The sequence below is a fragment of the Pteronotus mesoamericanus genome, unplaced genomic scaffold (assembly GCF_021234165.1).
Source record: "Pteronotus mesoamericanus isolate MK-2021 breed Mesoamerican mustached bat unplaced genomic scaffold, CSHL_Meso_final contig_65, whole genome shotgun sequence".
Classification (NCBI taxonomy): domain Eukaryota; kingdom Metazoa; phylum Chordata; class Mammalia; order Chiroptera; family Mormoopidae; genus Pteronotus; species Pteronotus mesoamericanus.
The window spans coordinates 12,818,434-12,838,621 of NW_026555228.1; the positions used below are offsets into that span (position 1 = coordinate 12,818,434).

A 20,188-nucleotide genomic window follows, 5' to 3' on the forward strand; every position below is an offset into this window, starting at 1 on the left:
ACGGGCACCAAAGTCACTTGCTCTACATCCCTGAAGGAAACCGTCACCACCCATCTCACCACGCGATTACCAATGCCTCCCCCTTTATTTACTAAAAGAAAGAGCATCTCTGTATGCCGGGCATTATGTCAGTATGGAGGTTTGTGCCTTTCAGGAATCATCTCTGCACCCTGGATTTGGCAGAGCCTTCAGCTGCCAAGAGTGAAAAGGCAGTTCCCACGGGTATGCTAAAGACACTACTTCTCCGCTCCTGTGAGAAGGCTATCACTAGATTTTACTGCTTTGTTTCATGGATATGTTGTCTACAACATTCTGTACTTCTTGACATATTAACCCATGTATTCTGTAGTTATCCCAGCCCGATGTCATCTAACGAATAACTGCTAATTAAAGAGAGTCTGGTCCTGACCGATGTGGCTCAGTGTGTTGGGCATTGTCCTGCAAACCTAAAGGCTGCTGGTTTGATTCCTAATCAGGGCACATGCCTGGGACGTAGACTAGGTCCCCTGTTGGGGGCATGCAAGAGGCAACCTACTGATGTTTCTCTCTCACGTGGGTGTTTCTCTCCCTCTCTTTTTCCCTCCCTTCCCCCCTAAAAATAAGTTCTTTTATAAATAAATAAACAAATAAATGTCTGAAAGGATAATTCCAAAATGTTAAAAATGGTTACCTTGGGATGGTAGAGTAGTAGTTTTACTCCCCGCCCCCCGACTAATTTGTTTTTTAATCTGTCTGCAATGAAAGTGTATTATTGTTTTATAAATGTTTTTTTTTAATCTAAAAAAAATCCTTAATTGCCAAATCCAATAGTTACATCCCAGTCCCTATTTCTCAGGATCCTTCCGCAGCATAGCATGACGCAGTCTCTCATCTCAACACTCTCTCATCTTCATTACACCATTCTCCCAATTCTCTTTCTGTTCTTGGGCTACTTGTTTCTCAGTCTCCTTCCTAAGCTCATTTTCCTTGAGCTACCCCCTATTCCTAGCTACTCCTTAAACACTGGTATTCCCCAGGATTCTGTTCTTGCACCCTTTTCTCATCTCATCTAAGCACTCCTTCTTCCTAAATTATCTCATCTAAACCCATGTTTTTCACTAATACCTACCTTTACCATTACCTTGCCTATCTCTGCTTACATCAGTACTCTAAATAGTGAATCACCAACTGGACACTTCTGGGTGTCCCACAGGGATCTCAAAATATGTCTAGATGGAATCATAATTATATCCTCCCCCCCAATCAGTTCTTTTGTATTTCCCGTCTTATCAAGAGACATTCTAGGTACCTCTTTCTCCCCATTTGTCCCTAACTTACCTTTAAGTCTTATTGATTGTACCACATAAGTTCACTTAACTAAGACAGCAAAGTATTCATAAGATGAAATTAATATCAAATTTTTAATCAGTACTTCATTAATCCAAAAGCTATATGCTTTCACTCTGGAAAGGTAGAACACAAGAGAGTTGTCTATAATCTGGAAAACAGATATGAAATATTTTACTCTGTATTGAATGCTTGGCAGAACTACTTTATTAACATACTTGGGATTAAAATAAGCTATCAGGTTTTTTTTTCCCTGTACTGTTTTTAAAGGTAAAATTAATGAGCTTAGAGCTTTCCAAGTGATATGAGGCATAGGTTCACAAATACAAAATGGGAACAAAAGAAACAGCATACAGTGTGGTATCTGAATAATCAATCACACATTCTGGTTAGTGGAGGGCTATCAATACCACACTAATTATCAACTTTCAAAATAATTAGAATAAAGTAACAAACTGGATGAAAATTTTGAAATTTCATTATCTTTCTCAGGATCATTATGGATGCCAATGATCACTCTGACTCTTCAAGATGTATGGGACATATTCACTGGAGATTTACTAACAGAAGGCTGCCCATCAGTGTTCATCTACTTGACAGTAGACTGCTTTGTGTTTCATTATTCTGTTAGTTCGACAGTGCCTAAAATACCATATATTTCACTTCTTGTTAAAGTAACCTTTTATATTGAAGTTATCACTATCTGATGAAGTCTCAAACAAATAATATTCACTTTTCTGAAAAAAGTTCCATCCAGAAGAAATTTTTACAAAGAGATACTATGCTTTCAAAAACAAAAACAAAAACAAAAACCAATTGAGTTTCCACACACTAGGGTGGAGACATCAACGGGCAAAGAAGCAAGAAGAAAAAAGAGGAGAAGGATTGGCATCCTGTGAGTCAAAAGATCCTAAATATGTAAATATAGTACCCGCTCACCTCTGGGCACCCACAGCCCACTGAGGGGGGATTCACTGCAGACAGGCTTCCACTCTGCGATCCCGATCCCAGTCACATATGGCCAGACCCAGGTGGAAAATATGAATCAAGATGAACGCTCTTTTGTCAAAAATTTAGAAAACAGGAGAGAAAGTAAGGGAAAAGAAAGAGGTATGCACTGTGTAGTTTGACCTGGAACATGTTAAACAGCAGCTGTGGGCACCAACCTGCGCGTGCCACGTGAGCTGAGTATCAGCGAGTCAGTCGCCTGTGCCGCTGCTCCCCACCCCCCCCCACCCAGCCCCCTCCCCGCGCGAGCACCAGAGTTCTTCTCCCATTGGGATTCCTCCAGGTCCCACTCACCGCAGGGAATGAAGGGGGCAAGGACACCGTGAGCGAGGTTAGAGAAGGTCGTCTCCTGGCAAAGGGCTCTGCACAAGATGGAGGATGCACAAGATGGTGTACGATAAAGAAAAGGAAGGCACAGTCTTAGAATCAGCCATTTCTCCAAAGACCCCTAGTTTCTTCTATTGGAGAATGGTATTAGAAACCAAGATCTGGGTGATGTCACTTTTGCACCATCATAAAACTGAGAAATCTATGTCAAATCATCATAAGTTGGGGACCATCTGTGTGTGTTTGTGTGTGTGTGGTAAGAATGCCCATTTAAAACAGGCTGTTTTCTTTTTGTTAATAAAATAATTTTAACAGACCAAAAAAAAAAAAGTCAGTCAACTTAGAATAAAACCAACTTATGAGGATAGGGAGTACTCCCTAAAGCCTTCATTCTTCCAGTTCCTAGGCCTAGCCCTATTTCTGCCCTTGGGTTCTGAGAGAAATCCTTACATTCTTAGAATAAATTCTCCCTTTTTTACTATCTTAAGTAGGTTTTCTCCTATGTATAACCAAGGTTCCTAACTAGCACAGTTTTAGGACAGAAATGACTATACTTTAAGTTACTCAAACTTTCTTGGTCTTATCTCTGCATCTGTAAAATGAGAACGTTCAACAAGATGATCTCTAAAAATTTTTAATCATAAAATTCTCATTTATTCTATTTATATGATCTTACAGATGTATAATGCACTTACAGAGATATGCAGAACAAACAAACTATAGCTACTTTTCAAGTCTTAGCAATGCATTTGTGAAGTTTATCTGATCCAAATTGATTTCTAAAGCTAATTTGTGATAGCTGGGACATACACAGTAACTTCTCTACATGAAAAAGCTTGATGCATCTATCAATAAAACTAACAGATTTAGAGCAGCAACAGTATGTTAAACTTTTATTGGAAGCATGTGTTCAAGTAGAAAGTGATAAAATACTCAGTGATTAACCAACCAACATGATATATAAGTCCTTAAACAGAAGTAGTGAGTTAAGAGTACAGGTCTGGAGTCACATACCTGCGTTTCAATCCTGGTTCTACTTCTTATTAACTTTGTGACCTTGTGGCAAGCTACTTTGCCTCTCTGTGTTCTACTGCCCTCATCTGTGAAAAGGGAATATTAATATTAATAGAACCTACCTCATAGGTGACTGTGAGGATTAAATGAGTTAACACATGTAAAGACTTGCAACAGTATACGGTCCTTAAGTACATCATAACATTAGGGCTTATTTTTCGACCCCTTCATGGTGCTACTGGAACCAATATAATAAACCTGACCCTTTAAACAGTTCAGTAAACTCTGGAGAAACGCTTCTCCCCAGCACCAGCACTTCAAACCCCAGTCCATCCTCTCAGAAAAGTCTCTCAGGACCCAGATCAACTTTAACCAGACTAATGAAGATACTAAGGTCCACAGGTGAATTCTTTCGTCAAGGTCATACAACTAGTTAGAAAGAGAGTCAAGACCAGAATTTGATTTGCAAAACACACACACACACACACACACACACACACACACACACACAAATACTGCGGTTAGACAAGCAATACCTTTGAAATCAGAGAGCTTACCAGTACTTACCATCTGTGTAACACGGAGAAATTTAGTTAACTTCCTGACCTCAGTTTCCGTCCGTATATTAGGAATAATAATCATAATCTTTAGTTGGGGTGGTAATTAAATGAATTAACATTAAGTCAAATGTCTAGCCCAGAGCAAGGTACCCCACTGGAGGTCAATCAATGCTGGCTTCCCTTGTCCCAGCTCTTGCCCAGTGCTGCTTATCACACACAAGACCATAGGAACAACACCCCTCCAAGTCCTCTCTATAGACCCCACACCTCCCTAGCGTTTATCATAATGTAATTCTGTAAGGGATTAGATGTACTGGTAGTCAAAACACAACCTTATTTTGCAGTGACAATGTTTTCCATTTTTTCTCATCACACAAGTATAATTTTCTAGCTTTTTGGGGCTCCTCGGGCTTTTTTGCCCTACCCAGAGTAGTTACTCTCCTCTGTATCTGTGCTGTTCAACATGGAAGCCAATGTAGCTAGCCCAAATTGAAATGTGCTGTAAGTATAAAATGGACAACAGATTTTTGAAGACTTAGTCCAAAAAAAAAAAAAGAATGTGAAATATTTCACTATACAAATGTTTATACTGAAAACATGTTGAAATAATATTTTGGATGTACTAGGTTAAATAAAATATATTAAAATGAATCTCACTTGTTTTTTACTTTTTTTTAAACTGTGGCTACAAGAAAATTTTATATTATATATGTCACTAGCATTCAATTCTGTTGGACAGCATGAATCTATAACATCAATGTTTAAGACATCAAACAACCAAACTTATAAATGAACATGTGAAACAAAACCAACTTGTTCACAATACACACCCTGGAAGTTACAAAGAAAAAAAAAAGTAAAGCTTAAGTTAAAATACACAAAAACACATATATAAGCAAATAAAAAGGAGCTAGAAAAAGCAAACTGTAAGAGAAATACAAAAACATACAAAACTTCATGCATAAGAATTCTCTAAATCAATAGTTACAGCAATTTAAGAAATAAATAATGTTTAAAAACTAATTGTAAAATGAAACAAAACTCAAGTAAGAACTATAAATCACTGAGGGCTGGGGTGGGACTCCATTAAGGGACTTTGAAAAAAATATTTACTAACATACAAAATGTCCAACGTACAGAAATTCTGTATCCTCACTTTTCAAAACAGATCATCAGATTAAGGGAAATCATAGTTTATAAACCTGTATGCATATATATTCCATAGTTGGCATTCAGAATTTGAAATGATAGGTTTTTGAAAAGGGAAACCAAATCAAATTAAACTAAATGACAAGGCATACTTATACTACTAGGAAAGAAATACTGATGAGTTTATCTTATTTTATAAACTTGGAACTGACTAAAGAAAAAAAGAAAGTCTCAGACATTCTATGCATAAGATCGATTAATATAGTGATTCTCAAAGTGTGGTCCAGGGACAACTGAGGTCCTAATCTCCTAAAAGGACTTTGCAAGGTCAAAACTATTTTCATAATAACTTTAAAAGTTATTTGTCTTTTTCACTTACTCTTTTTCCAGAGGCTATATGTGTGATACCATAACAGACTGAATGTAGAAGCGTTAAGCCCATTGTCTATTAAGCCAGACATTAAAGAGATTTGCAAAAATGTAAAACAATGCCACTCTTCTCACCAAGTTTTTCATTCTTTTGGAGAACAGTTCTTTTCCACAAGAAATGTTATTTAGATTAACAAGTAGGGTTTTTAAAAATGAATTACAAGTAAGTTTTTTTAATTTCCCAGTTTAAATTTCTACTATGGTAAATATAGATAAGTACAACCCACAAACACTAAAGCTCTTGGGATCCCAATAACTTTCATGAACATAGCAAGGTCCTGAGACCAAAAGGTTTGAGTACCACTGATGGTTACGATAATAGATGGGACAAATGACAACACACACACTTACAACCAAACTACCTCTGCCCTGGAAGACTATTACTGCTATTTATATCACAGAAATTTCTAACAGTTCAAACTCTCTAGTGACCAGTAAAGAAAAAAGTCTGGTGGGGGTAAAATTGGACAGGGAATTAAAGGCAAAGAAATTAAATGCTTCCTTTTCAGTTAGAAGGCTGCCATTCTGATATGAAGGCAAATTCTACACAATTAAATAGAATATGTTTCATAATAAACTAACCTCCATGTTTGTGCCATAAGTGATAACTTAATGCTATCACAGTCACTCCCCTCAAGTTGCGTGAAAATTCATACAAAACCCTAAGTTATCCAGTATGAAAGGTAGATCTGCAGAGGCTGATATACTTATCTTCGATGAGAAATTTAAATTGTTTCATACTATTTTTATCCTCAAACTGATAGCCTGCCCAAGATGATGCCTATGTAGAAAATGCCATGCTTGCACACTAAAAAGAAAATGCAAGGGCTTACTACAGATAAAAATAGAATCAATTTCTGAGTCATAACATTTCTTACAATTTCTGTAACCTATAAAGTGAAAATTTTAAATTCGACACTCTCAAAGAGGCCAACCTCTCCACCTAAAAGGAAAGAAAAATCTGAAAATAGACTATTTTATTAGCTCTGTTAGCAGTCATTTTACCCTCAGATATACTTACTCAAAATGAGAAATATGTTTAATATGGGAGGAAAGGCTGTGTAAGTTAACTCGAATTTGTTTAATACTGAAAATTCTTCCTTGTCCATCAAAATGGTCTCGTAACTCAGGACCAAATTGCAAATGACCATTTAACTAAGCTTTCAGGAAGGCTCTGGGGTCCTTCAGCCGTCAGGTTGGCACCCATTATCCAAATTACTTCACTTTTCAGGTATGTTTAGCATTTAGTCATCCTAGCATACATGAGACCTTGTAAGAAAAAAAACCCCACTCCTGCTTCAACACTATTTTTTTCATCAGAAGATTTTAATTTAATGCTCCTCTGCTCATTCCTCACTACAAGTAGAAGTAATCCAAGGATGATGTCATGGAAAACAGCTTCCCTAGCCTTTAGAGATTGGATCCAGTGAGAATTCTAGGAAAAACCTCTATTGGGGAATAAAACCCCAAATCTTCTAAGTTATATATCCTAACTTGAAATCACCGATATCATAGTGTTAACACTTTAGTTCTCCACAAGAATTAAATCTTTTGGAAGGTCTTGATATTACGATAAGGATTTCCTGCAAATCTTTAAATGATGTAAAATCATTGACTAAACTCAATTATCAGAGACAACGTATACATTTTCTATGCATTCTTATTTGCCTCAATAATTTAGCCAGATGAATTTTAAAAGGTCTTATGTTAAAAAGAGAAAATCTAAGGAAATATCTTTTCTAGTTTCTTTATTCAGAAATTAAAATTTCTAATCCTGAAAAGGTTTTCCACCTTTGGACCAGCAGCAGCACAATATATATCACGGTAAAGATGAACTATGAGAACCGCTCTAGTGATTCCTAAAACATCAATAATAATTATCTCCCATTACTCCCCCTTGTTCGCTCTGCTCCACACATACTGGCCGTTTTGCTGTTTCTTGAAAACCAGCCACACACCCACCTCAAGGCTGTGCGCTTGCCATTCCCTCTGCCTGGATCACTCCATCTCCAGATACACACGGCTCCCCTCAGGCCTTTCCTCCAGTGGCATCTCAGTGAAGCCTTCCTCAAATCCCCTCTTTAAAAAGCCTCCCATACGCCCCATCAACCAGAAAATCCACACTTTCTTTTTCTGCTTCATTTTTCCTCTTAGTATATTAAATGAAGATAAGGCTTATTTTCCTTCCTTTTTTGTTGTTTGGTTTTCCCTTTTTTTAAAAAAAAATGTTTTGTTTCATTGACTATTGTATCCCTAGAACTGAGAAAGAACAGCACTTGGCACATAACAAGTGCTTAATAAATATTTGTTGGATGAATACATAAATTTAATCCTCACGACTTTCCATGCTCTGTAACTGCCCCTGGTTTAAAGATGAGAAAAATCAAAGCTCAGAGGTTAAGTTGCCCAAGGATATAATTCTTAAAAAGTGGTAGAGTTGGGGTCTGCCTGAGTTCAGAGCCTGCGCGCTTAAACTATCCTACAATGCTTTACCAATGACTGTCTTTCATTTCTCCTCAATAAAAGAAAAAACAACAACCCTGTCACAAGGTACAGCATTTCAATTCAGAGGAGATATGTGCTAATAAATTAACTCAACCTCTCACAAGCTAAAGATTCATTTTCCTCACAGTTAATATTATTCACTCTCAAAACATTTACAACGGGAAATGACAACCTTGACAACGGGCTACATAATTTTCAGGACCCAGAGCAAAATGAAAATGCAGGGCCTCGCTCAAAGCAGGTAGAAAGTGTCATTAAAGATACTAAGACATAAAGCTTTCTCTTTTCTTCTAAGGTATCTCTCGACTTGTCATGGCGTTTTTTTAATTTGCTGTTTAATTCATCCTAAGTAAAGAAAAATTTTAAATTTAAATTATTAGCATGAATTTCACCATTCACCTTTATATTGTACAATGTCAGTTTTACACAGATTATTAAACCAAGTTTGGGGCCCATCGGAACACCCACGAAGCCAACGTAGCGCTGGTTCCAAGATTTTAGCCCCAGATAACCCAAATCAAGGAAGAGAGGGCAAACCTTAAAATTCCCAATAAAGCAGTGATTTCCGAAAATTTTACCTTCAGGAGAAGCAGTAAGTCCAATGTATAAAAAACCCTAGGATTTTAAAGTAGGCTCTTCCTTTGGCAAATTTAATTCCGCCCGCCTTTTATTATTCTGCCTTTTTACAAAACACAAAAGCATACTCTGAAAAGACAACTGGTATTGGATTATAAATTGAATAAACCATCTCAGAAGAAAAATCTAAGAAAACCATTTGTTAGCTAAAAATAATATACTAAAAAAATGCTTCTTTCACTTTTTGTGGACCATTTTTAAAGCCAAATCATACTACAATTTTTGATGTGTCGAGTAAGGGTAATCCCATACTGATCTGTTACACATATATATTATAAATTCTGACAAATAAGTCCAATTTTCAAACCACAAACATTTACTATCCTATTATTCCCCCAAGTTAATCAGCAATAAAGAGTGCACATTAACATCCTTTGCCACTGAAAAACTGTTTCTGAGCACCTCAATGTTGTGGTGATTAAAAAAAGAGAATTAAATTACATAAACATTATTTCATTTGGCAAAAAGTTGAGTTTTCTATACATTTCTAGATATATTAACAATTACAGAAATCCGAATGCATCATAAGCTCATGAAAAACAATTTTCACATTGGTAAAGATATTCAGGCATCCTATTCCCTAGATAAAAAAAAAATAGGCATTAAAATTAGGTTATTTATGTTATAAGCATTTTCTGAATTACAATTTAATCAGATTAACAAAAGAAAATATCAATTCAGAAAATATAAGACTACACAAATGGAAGGTGTTAAATATTGCCTGTAAGAAAAAGAAAATAAGTGGCCTAGAAAAATGAAAAGCAAAGCACCACAATAACGTTAAATTTGAATTAAAGAATACCGTTATTTAAATAAGCAGTTAGCATTTCGTAGGAAGAAGGCCAAGCAACGTGACTATTATATCTAGTCGATTCACAGCACTGCTTCGACATTCCTTACTTATTGCTTATACTCATAATATAGAAATAAAGAGGCAGCAACAGTTAGCTACTACATTAACCACTCTGGCAAAGGTTACTCAAATAAATTGCCTTGCATTTTTATTTTTACACTTTACAGCTAGACATTATTTTCATATATATGGCCTCATATAGTCCTCACTACCCTGTGATGTGACTAGATTTCACAGATAAGAAACCAAGGCTCAGTAAGCGATTTCCTCAGAGTCACCCAGTCGAACCCAGACCTTCTGATTCCACGTTTTATGCCTCGCATTTCGTATAGTTCTATTTCAAGCATTAAGAGGATTTTTAAAGGGAAAGAACGGGTTAGGAATAAAATAATCATGGTACCTGCAGCTGTGTGCTGCAAAAAATGGCTGAATTATGCTTCTTCCTTTTTTTTTCCTCTCTGAAAAAAATTAAAATTCAAACAATTTAAGTAGTCAAAGATAAATTAGGTCCCGGCGTCTACCAAATGTTTGACTCGGGTCTGTGCAGAAAGGGCTACCGAATCGGTGTCGAGCGCGGGGCCGCGGCCGAAGCACGGGCTCCCGCAGGCCGGAGGGCCAGGGGCGGCTACGTACCTCGGGGGTCCGTCCAACCTCTAGTAGACGGCAGTTTGCATCAGGAAGAAGTGGGCCGGCGGCCGGACGGTGGGCGGTCGGTTGCCGGACGGCACTGGGCAGGGTCTTCGAACGTCTAGAAGGGGCCACTCCCGGGCCGGACCGGGGCGCTCCGGCGGGGGGCGAGTCTGCGCGCCTGCTGCCCCCTCGGAACCAGTCCTGGGAAAGAAGACAGCGCTGAGTCGCAAGTCGAGACAGTCGGCTCGGCGAGAGGCGGTACGGCGTCGGGGCCGGGCTCGGCCTTGCCAACGCCTGGGGCACACGGCACCCGGCGGGGCTCGGCGGGAGGACCGACTCCGGACCGCGGGCGGGGAAAGGGACTGAGGGGCCGCGGATAGCGGCAGAAGCGCTGACGGTGGCGGCGTCGACGACGGCGTCTCCGGGCTTCTGCCCCAAGCGCGCCGAGCCTCAGGATCACCCACGCCGGGGGTGGAGGAAGGCGGGCAAGGGGCGGGAAAGGGGCGGGGCATGTGGGGCCACGAGCCAGGGGCCGCTCCTGGCCGCGCGCCCCCTGCGGGCGGCAAGAGCCGCCCGGGGCCCGCCCAGGGAGGCGGGGCCCGCAGGCAGGGGGCTCTAAGCGCCGTCGTCCCAACGCGGAAGCCTGCCACGTGGGTAGGGAGGTCGAAGGGTGGGAAGCCGAGAGATGGCCAGGAGGCCCGGGAGGCGCCCTCGGTCCCCACTGGTGCCTCAAGGGGGCCCGCTGGCGGGCGGCGGCCCGGAGGGTGTTTACCTTCCCCCTGGTCGAGCGCCAATGCCGCCATCTTTCAGCCAGTGCGCGTCACTTCCGGCACCGCGGGAGCGGGAGCGGGTGTGGGAGCCGGGTGGGGGCAGGGCTGTCCCACGCCCGTGGGGCCCCACGTTCCGGCTGGCCGCGGGAGCGGGCCCCACGCTGTGGACGCGATCCCTGCCTGAGGAGGCTTCCCTCGCCGTCGGGTCTGGGAACACTTGGCTGTGTTAGCCGCCGCGCAGCGGTCCTTCTTCGTCTGCGCGAGCGGTGGACTCGAGCCACTGCCGTGCGCCCACTCTCGACAAGTTGAGTGTTAGGAAGCCCGGAAAATGTCTTTGCCTCTTGCATTCAGTGGGGGTGGGGAAATCGGGAACGACGTAGAGGAAGCTTTACCATATCTACCTGTGTTATAAAAGTGACTACATCTGCACCAAATGACATCATTTTTTGTAGGGCAACTTGCAGGGGATAATTGCGTCATAGTTCCACTTGGCTTATTCCCAAACAATTACACGTTTCAGAAGTACATTTCCCAGAGGTGGGAAAATTCATAGAAAACGGCATGTCTGCACGAAACAGAGAAATGCCGGATCTTGAAACGCTGTTCTGTTTCCATTTGCGTCAAAATAAGATGGCAAGAAGAAACAGGGCGGCGATGGGCGTGGGTGGGGGGGGCAGGGGGTTCTTTTTTTTTTTTTTAACAAATCGGCTATAGAATTCTAGCTTAATGCTTTTTAAATAGCGACTTTTCTTGATTTAGAATAAAAAACTACAACATAGGACTGTTCTGTAAATTTATTGTTGTGAAATCTCCTTTTGGGAGAAGTGTAGATGACAAATACACAGTTGGAGGCCAGTGGTTCTACAAGTAACCTTAAATTATCCATTGCCCATTTTTGATCCTAAACTGAGGAATTTCTCTTTCCCCTAACCCCCCCCCCCGCCGCCATTTTCTCTCCAGACCAATATCCCGATGTTCTTTCAGGGAGATACATACATATGTTGCTAAAAGCGATCATTATCTCTCTAGCAAACTTAAACATGTCCTGTTCCCAAGAGGCCAAAACAGCACACGGTGTACTCTTCTGCTGAAATAGACAGACTACTTCGTGGGAAAAAAGAGAGAGAAACACCTTAATCTTCTGGAAAAAGGGAAATAAGCTTCCCTTTTCCCATTTAAACTATAAAACAAGCTTTAAAAAACTATAAGCCATAAAATAAACTTTAAAATGGCATACATTCAACTTTGAACATTTGTTTTCATACATTATTCCTGAACATCTAAAAGCGCCGAATTTTTATTTTTGTGCATTAGCTAACATACATCTTGAGCTGTACATTCAGTCAGGAACTGAAATGTGTCTGTTTTGTGCAGCAAGGGTATGCCTACAGTGATGTCATGAGACCCTTATTGTGATGTTATGTGGTCTCCTGTGATCTTTCATTATGTCCAAAGGTACTTTTTAAATATACTTTACTGTTTCTGAAGCTGAGCTGCAACTTTCCACCAACTTACATATTTACTATATAGAGCCCACTCCTGAAACACAAGCGATCTTTAATCAGTGATGCCTCTCACTGTCATTTAAAAGAGGGGAGAGGTGTTTTACAGAAGGGTCTGGTACAACACGAAGCATTCTTCTCCAACACCAAGAAAGTAAAACCAAGTCATTTAAATAAACAAACTCCTCCAGGCAGTTCCTGTCTTCAATTACTTTTCCCACCGATTACTAGAATAATGGGAACTCCCAAATACCTTGAGGACATTTTTTTCACACTGGTAGAGCCCCATGGGGCAGATAGAAGCTGTCTTTTCCTAGCCCTCTAGCTTAAGTATGCAGACCTCAAATCGGATATCTAGCAGTCTCAGAAGCCGGGAGGCAGGTTAGAGACTTGGCGCTGGGAATAGTAGTGGAGTTGGAAGGAAGTTCCTACCCAGGGGATCTGAGGATTTAGGATACTGTATACCCTCCCCCACTTAAAAAAAAAAAAAAAAAGGTAGTTGAGTCTTTTCAGAAATCCAGGCTGTGGTAATTATTTTGGTAATCACTTTTCATGTAACTAGCCCCTACCCCAGTCGCTGGGAATCTTAAAGAGTTATATCTTCAGCCAACTCTAATAAAGCTGCTTATGCATTCTCTTTCCTCTTGAAAGCTGTTTGCCAAGCGCTCTATACCTTGAGGCACTTTAAGGCATCTTGTGGGGTCTAGTCTGTCTCAGCCCCTCAGGATCCACCGGTATCTTCCAAATCAGTACTAACTTCTGTGGGTCCACACCAAGACCTGCAGACTGACACATTCCAGCAGGATGGTGGCTGTTGTCCTAAGCATTATTTCCTGGTCCCTCTCCAAGATGGAGCCTTCAAAATGCAATCTGAGGGGCCCCAAAATTTCTAGGCTTTCAAGTTTATTATTTTAACAGCCAAATAGAATAACTTGAGCTTTTATATTGCATGACTAATAGGAAATTGGTGTCTTCGTGAATGTTGGAGGATTCCTGGCTAATGCTCACACATCTTGGTCATTGCTGGTCACCTGTCACTTAGAAAGGCTCCTCTTAGCTTGTCTCCTATTACCTCTGGCCTTCTGATCTGTCACGACCTCTCCACATTTCTCCAGCCCTCTCTCTGCACTTCCTGCCTAACAAACTTGACTCTCCCTCTACTTCCTTAGGAAAGCAAAACCCTAAAGCTACGACAAGGAAACTTCAGTCTCTTTAAACAGGCCATGGCTCTAGAGATCCCTGCGCAGGGATATCTCCTCTTCTCACCTCGAAGTCAGATCTGTGGTCATTCGGTGGGAACCCTTCCCTGAGCATACCACTTGTTTCTCTCTTCCCCAATGTCATGAATCCCCAAACCCAACCCCGGGCCCAGCTAGGAGAATACCCAATCCCTAAATATCCCCAAGTGATGGAAGTGCAAAAATAAATAAAAACCCTTCAGAGGGCATTGCCCCCATGAAATGACGCGTCTCAAATATTTACATTTGTGTTATTTCACTAATGTGCAGAGCTATCTCAGGGATAATGAATTGATAACGTGATTGATATCTGCATGGTCAAGAAGACTCAACAATCTGATTCTTCCTGGAACAAATGCTTCTCCCTATTTCACTTCCATCCTTAAAGCCCTAGCAAACAATTGTCTGTTGGCTGTTGTTAGAATAACTGCTTTGCACCTGGGTTCAGAAACATTCGGGTTCAGTATCAGAGTCCCCAACACATTGTGGGAGGCTTAGACAACATGGGGTGCTATGTGAGTAAGTATAAAAGGGGGATGTAATCGGAGCTCGCGAGGGTCAAGCACAGCTTCTCAGAGGCAGTACTAAGTTCAGTGTAGAGGGGAAAAGGTAAGGAGGAGAGTAAAGGATACCCACAGGACAGTTCCAGGCCTAGAAGAGGCAGCATTGCACCTTTATTTAGAGAACCATTGATAGTTTAGTGGGGTTACAGTGTAGGATGCAAGAAGTGGGGGAGGAGGCAAAAATCAGGAGGGCTACGGAATATAGACCGTGGCAGTCGGCTTCTCCCCTCCCGTGTCACCTCTCACTCTGTGCTCTTTCTACTGTACCATGTTACACTGATTAACATCGCAAATGATCTTCACACTGTTGTATTTTTTAACTCCTACTTAATTCTATAAATTGTTCATCTGTGATCTCTACTAATATACTTACTCATGCCATAAACATTTATGAGTGCCTACTATGTGCCAAGTCCTGTTGTAATCACTGGGTATCAGTGACCAAACATAAAAATCCATGCATTCATAGATTACATAAATCAGGTAATAACCAAAATAAATAAGCAAATTATATGGTCTGTTAGAATGTGGCAAATGCTATGGGAAATAATAGAGCAGGATGATAAATAGAGTAGGAGTGTCGAGGGAAAGGGGTGTTCCAGTTCTAACCAGCAAGATTTGGGTAGGGGGTATCGTTTGAGCCTTGACTTGAAAGAAATGATGGACCAGACTGTGTAAAGCTTTGTAGGCTATTGTAAAGTCTTTGCCCTTGGAGAAATCGGGAACCATTGGAAGGTTTTTTTGTGGGGGTTTTTTAAATGATTTTATTGATTTACTTTTAGAGAAGGGAAGGGGAGAAAGAGAAACATCCATATGTGGTTGCCTCTCACACGCCCCCTACTGGGGACCTGGCCCGCAACCCAGGCATGTGCCCTGACCCATTGGAAGGTTTTGAGAAGAGGAGCCATATGATTAACACAAAGGCTTCTGTGTAAGTTAAAGAATTTAGGCATCATGTAACGTACACCATGATGGCTGCGGTTAACACTGCTGTATGATATACTTGGAAGTTGCTAAAAGAGTCAATCCTAGAAGTTCTCATCACAAGGAAAAAAACCCTTTTCTTGTATCTATGAGATGACAGATATTAACTAGACTCACTGTGGTTATAATTTCACAGAACATGTAGGTCAAATTATGCTGTACACCTTAAACTTATATAGTGCTGTATGTCAATTACATCTCAATAAAACTGAAAGAAAAAACACTGGGACGATTACACAACAAAATACAGGCTGTTAAAAAAAAAGAATTTAGGCAGACATAAGGAAGCAGGGTCCTGGGTAAGGAGACTATTCCACTAACAGAGTGAAATGGAGGCTACAGTGGAGATGGTGAGAAGTGGCCAGACTCTGCAAATGTTGTTGAAGGAAGAGACAAAAGGATGTCCGAATGTAGGGAGAAAAGAAAGAGAGGTGTCAAGGATGTTACCCACATTTCCGGCCTGAGCTGCTGGAAGGATGGAATTGTCACTTCCTGAGATCTGGAAGACTTCAAGAGGAGCAGATTTGAAGGGGTGGGGGAAAAGGAGAAGATGCAAGGACTGGACCCTGGGATGTGCCAAGGGTAGGGTTCTGTCCAGGAGAACATAGGGGACTGATCTAGGACACCAGAGTGCCATATGCTGTACCCTGGAGAGGCAGGTACTGAATATCCACCATCAATAAAAGATGCAGTGAATGTCGCCATTTTAGCTAAAAATATTTACCTTGAAATACAGTGTAGATGAAGCCCCCTTGAAAATGTAAACATGAAAAAGAACAAAAAATTTTTAATTTTTTATTGAATTTATTGGGGTGACATTGGTTAATAAAATACATAGGTTTCAGGTGTACAGTTCTATGACACCTCATCTGTGCATTGTATTGTGTGTTCACCACCCAAGTCTCCTTCCATCACCATTTATCCCCCTTTACCTTCTACCTCCCCCATCCCCCTTCCCTCTGGTAATCAGCACACTGTTGTGTGTCCTTGAGCTTTTGTTTTGTTTTGTTTTTTGTTTAATCCCTTCACCTATTTAACCCAGCCCCCCACTTCCCTCCCCTCTGACAGCTGTCAGTCTGTTCTCTGTATCTATGAACATTTTTTTTTAAAAGTTAATCATTTTTGTGCTCCTTATGAACCAATGAAAAATATACTATGCTTCAGAAGCCTCAACCTGCAAGCCACATATTCATGAGGTATTGATGAGGCTCCCAAGGGGCTGAGTGTAAGCAGAAGGACAGGGCCCTGGGGCACACCAGGGTTAGGGAGTCATCAGGAGAAGACAGAGAAGTGTCAGGGAGACAGAGGAGTAGCCAGCGAGATTAGAGTAAAACACAGTGTGGTGTGCTAAGCCAGACGGAAGAATAAGTTGTTAAACATCCACTATCAATCAAAGATGAAATTAATATCACAATTTTAATGGAATATATTTACTTTGAAACACAACATAGACTGTAAATGAAAATGCTAAAAAGAACACTCCCCCCCCCGAGTTAATCATTTTTCTTTTCTTCCTGAAACAGTAAAAAGCAACACTTTACTTTAGAAGCCTCAAGCTACAAGCCACATATTCATAAGGACTGCATTTCAGTAGATGTGCATGCAAACACGTACACATCCTAAGGCTGAGTGCCAGAGCTGAGGTGAGTGGGAGCAATGAAGAGCTACTATATGGGGTTTACACCATGAAGGAAGTGGGGGGAAAAATGCCTCCAGTAATTAGCATTGCCAGAAGCACAGCTTTAGGACTTGGGGACTGTGGTTAAGGATAGAGACGGGATTGAATCTAGGCTCTGAAGTTATTTATTAGTTCTAAAACTAAGTTCTAAAAAAAAAACAGTGATTGCGTAGCTCTCGGGACAAAATGTCTTTGTCCTGATACAGTGCAGAGAGGGTCTTTAGGTTAAGTCAGCTCTGGCAGCCTCAGCTTGGGGCGGGGTAGCTGAAGTGCGAGCAAGGAAGTGCTCACGAACAGCGGGGGGCCCAGGCCAGGCTTCAAGGACAGCCGAGCTTCCCGCTGCTCAAAGACTTGGGAGAAGAGCAGCACTGTCTCGGTGAGGGGCACTGGAATGCTAAGCACAGGTAAGGCAGAATGGCCTCCTGGGACTGGAAGTCTCAATATTTTCAAGATGGTGATTCTCCTCAAATTGATCTACAGATTCAAGACAATCCCTAGCAAAATTCCAGCAGGTTTTTATGCAGAAATTCACAAGCTGATTCTAAAATTTATATGGGAATGCAAAGGCTCTAGAAAAGCCAAAAGAATTTTGAAAAAGAACATAGTTAAAGGACTTAAACTTTCCAGTTTCAAAATGTACTATTTAAAAACGACAGAAATCAAGACACTGTGGTCCTGGCATAAGGATAGAGATATAGAACAATGGAATAGAGATTCCAGGAAAAAAAATCCTTCTGTTGTCAATTTTTGGTCAAGTTGTGAGTATTTTTGAGAAAGTGCCAAGGCAATTCAATAGGGAAAGGATTGTCTTTTCAACAAATAGTGTTGGGACAATTGGATATCCACATGCAAAAAGGATGGAGTTAAACCCTTACCTCACTCTATACACAAGAATTAACTCAATATAGATCATAGACCTAAATATGTGAGCTAAAACTAGGAACCTTTCAGAAGAAAACACAGGAGTAAATGTTTGTGTCCTTGGGTTAGGCAAAGTGTTCTTAAATATGATACCAAAGCATGATTCATAAAAGAAGAAATAAATTGGACTTCAAAGTTAAAAACTTTTGCTCTTTCTTCAAAGACACCATTAAGAAAATGAAAAGACAAGCTCAGACTGGGAGAAAACATTTACAAATCATGTATCTGATAAAGACTTATGTCCAGAATATTTTGTTTTTTTTAAATTATTTCTTTCTTTCTTTCTAGAGAAAGGGAGAGAAAGAGGGAGACTTCACTGTGTGGTTGCCTCTTGCACGCCCTCTACTGGCTTGCAACCCAAGCATGTGCCCTAACTGGGATCAAACCCGTGACATTTGGTTTACAGGCCAACACTCAATCCACTCAGCCACACCAGCCAGGGTTTATGTTCAGAATATTTTAAAACTCTTGCACCTCTGCACTGGATGGGTAAGTTGAGTTGTTTGGAGTATAGTGCCGTATACCAAAAAGGTCATGGGTTCAATTCCAGGTCAGGGCACATACCTAGGTTTCAGGTTTGAGCCCCAGGTGGGGTATGTATAGGAGACAAACGATCAATGTTTCTCTCTCACCAATGCCCCCCTCCCTTCCCCTCTCTCTAAAATCAATAAAAACTTGTCCTTGGGTGAGGATTTTAAAAAATTATAAAAACTCTTGCACCTCAATAAGATAACTCAATTTAAAAATGGGTTTGAGATATGAATGGCTGATAAGTATATGAAAAGATGCTCAACATCATTAGTCATTAGAGAGATGAAAATTAAAACCACATCTACTAGAATGTCTATAATAAAAAAGACAGTATCAAGCTGTGATATTGTGATAATGTGATATCAAGTTGATGAAGATGTGGAGAAGCTGCAGCCTTCATACATTGCTGGTGAGAATGTAAAATGATGCAGCCACTTTGGAAAAGTTTAGCAATTGCTCAAAATGTCAAACACAGATTTACCATAGGACTCAACAATTGCACAACTATATATTTACCAAGACAAATGAGAGCACGTTTTCATAAAAATTTTACACAAAATGTTCATAGCAGCATTATTCACAGTAACAAAAACATGTACATGAATGTTCATAGCACTTAGTATTCACAATAGCCAAAAGTGGAAATAAAATAAATATCCATCAACTGGTGAATGGATGGACAAAATGTGGTATGCTATGAAATGGGATTATATTCAGCTATAAAAAGGAGTGAACTAACTACTACTAATAGATACTACAATATGGATGAACCTCAAAACCATTATGCTGAGAGAAGCCAGAAGCAAAAGACCAATATTGTATGATTTTACTTATATAAAATGTCCAGAGAAGGCAAATCTACAGAGACAGAAAGACCATTAATGATTACCTGGGGCCAGAAATAGAAAGGGGGATTGACTGCAAATGGATATTCAGGATCTCTTTGGGAGTGACTGAAATGTTCAAAATCTGGATTGTGGTGATAGTTGCACAATTCTGTAAATTTATTAAAAATCACTTAATTATATATTTAAAACGGGTGAATTTTATGGTATGCAAATCTTAACAAATTCCATCTTCTAAAAAGAGCATGCTTGTAATTGCCTATGAATTCCAGCTCTGCTACTTACTAGCTGTGGAATCGTATGCTATCTAATGTTTTTAGGACTCAAGCTTCCTCATCTGTCACATAGTAATAATAGTATATATCTCAAAAAAATAGTATATACCTCATCAGACTCTTTTAAAGATTAAATAAAGTTAATACTTGTTAAGTCGGCGCCAGCGTTTGTTAACTACTATTATTCTTATTAATAACATTACTTTGTACTACGTTTCTACTTCCAAAAGGTTCTGACAATGAAGCACATATTTTGTTATCAATGAATTTTATATTTATTGATATGTCACACACCCTTTAAACTGTACAATTCACTGGTTTTTAGTGTATTTACAAAGTAGTAACCATCATTGCTAATTCCAAATTTTTATTACCTTGATGGGCTTTCTGAATTGGTTGGTACAACTATTTACAATGTAAAATAAATTCTAAATTTATAATTGT

The 20,188-nt window shown here is 40.2% G+C and overlaps 1 protein-coding gene across 3 annotated transcripts in view; it reads right to left on the reverse strand.

Moving 5' to 3' along the window:
* KLHL15 (kelch like family member 15) overlaps positions 1-11,257 on the reverse strand; it is a 33,309-nt gene extending 22,052 nt beyond the window's left edge. The window contains exons 1-5 of one of the 3 annotated variants that reach the window (XM_054581158.1): positions 11,210-11,257; positions 10,441-10,638; positions 3,676-3,761; positions 2,629-2,696; positions 2,266-2,385 (exon numbers count right to left, since the gene is read on the reverse strand). The gene's annotated coding sequence lies outside the window, so the exon portion shown is untranslated. Of the gene's footprint in view, positions 1-2,265; positions 2,386-2,628; positions 2,697-3,675; positions 3,762-7,775; positions 8,848-10,440; positions 10,863-11,209 lie in introns of those variants that run through there. The other 2 variants (XM_054581157.1, XM_054581156.1) reach the window with 2 other exon arrangements.
* Between the last annotated feature and the right edge of the window lie 8,931 nt (positions 11,258-20,188).